This window comes from Ictalurus punctatus, chromosome 16 (genome assembly GCF_001660625.3).
Source record: "Ictalurus punctatus breed USDA103 chromosome 16, Coco_2.0, whole genome shotgun sequence".
Taxonomy (NCBI): domain Eukaryota; kingdom Metazoa; phylum Chordata; class Actinopteri; order Siluriformes; family Ictaluridae; genus Ictalurus; species Ictalurus punctatus.
In genome coordinates this window covers 4,965,001-4,965,851 of record NC_030431.2, presented here as the reverse complement: position 1 = coordinate 4,965,851, position 851 = coordinate 4,965,001, and the positions used below count along the sequence as shown (strand labels likewise).

The following is an 851-nucleotide window of genomic DNA, read 5'->3' as shown; positions in this document are numbered from 1 at the left end:
GTCACAGGTTTCCCTTTTCTTGTTGATCGTTGTTTATTTTCTGACTTCCTTTCCCCTCAAGCTCACTGCTGGCATTTCACATGAACCAGAGGGATGGAAATCCATCATCAAATTGACCGTGAAGAACTGCTGCCTTGAGTCCTTGAGGCTTTTAATGAAAATTAGCAGCGAAAAGCTCCCCTGATTTCCCAAAGAGGCTCGAGGGATTCATGATCATCACCACAAACCGGTGCTCTGTAGTGCAGTGGGAGTGTATATAGGACATCAGAGGAGTGCAGGGGTAAAAATAACTGCTGCAGATTTCACTCTTCTGCACTGTGTGTGTGTGTGAGTTAGAGAGAGAGATAAGCAGTAAGCAAGAGTTATTTATTAAAGCAACTTACATTGGCCCAAGTACTGTACAGAAAATGAAACAAGAGAAATTAAAACACCACCAGAGAAGTAAAACACACTCTCTCTTCATCTCACTCTCTCTCAAAAAGCATTTAAATGTAAATTTGTGAAACAGCTGCCTCTTTCCATTTGAGTTTTATCGTCACATTATTTCAATCTTTCTATAAAACTTTAGCCAGGGAGTTTTATTGTTTAAACTTTTAAGGTTTAAAAGTTGCATTTTTTTCCTCAGAACAAAATCTGCACATTTTGATAACCATGTAATATTTCGCACTCGCTATATGAACAATGATGGGGGGAAAAAAGAACAACCCCACTCTGGTTTTATTACATGAGTAATTATGAATAATTGAACAAAAAGTGCAGTAAGGTGCTCCTTTCAAATAAAAATATATATACACTGTAATATAAGACAAATCAAGATAAGATCATACCAAAATAAAAACCTGCAGTAAGAA

At 37.0% G+C, this 851-nt stretch overlaps 1 protein-coding gene across 3 annotated transcripts in view; it reads right to left on the bottom strand.

Moving 5' to 3' along the window:
- Nucleotides 1-352: 352 nt before the first annotated feature.
- The window catches only part of rad51c (RAD51 paralog C), a 7,827-nt gene continuing 7,328 nt past the window's right edge, over nt 353-851 (bottom strand). For all 3 annotated transcript variants that reach the window (XM_017489750.1, XM_017489748.3, XM_017489751.3), the window contains one exon: nt 353-851. This exon is cut by the window's right edge and continues 458 nt beyond it. The gene's annotated coding sequence lies outside the window, so the exon portion shown is untranslated.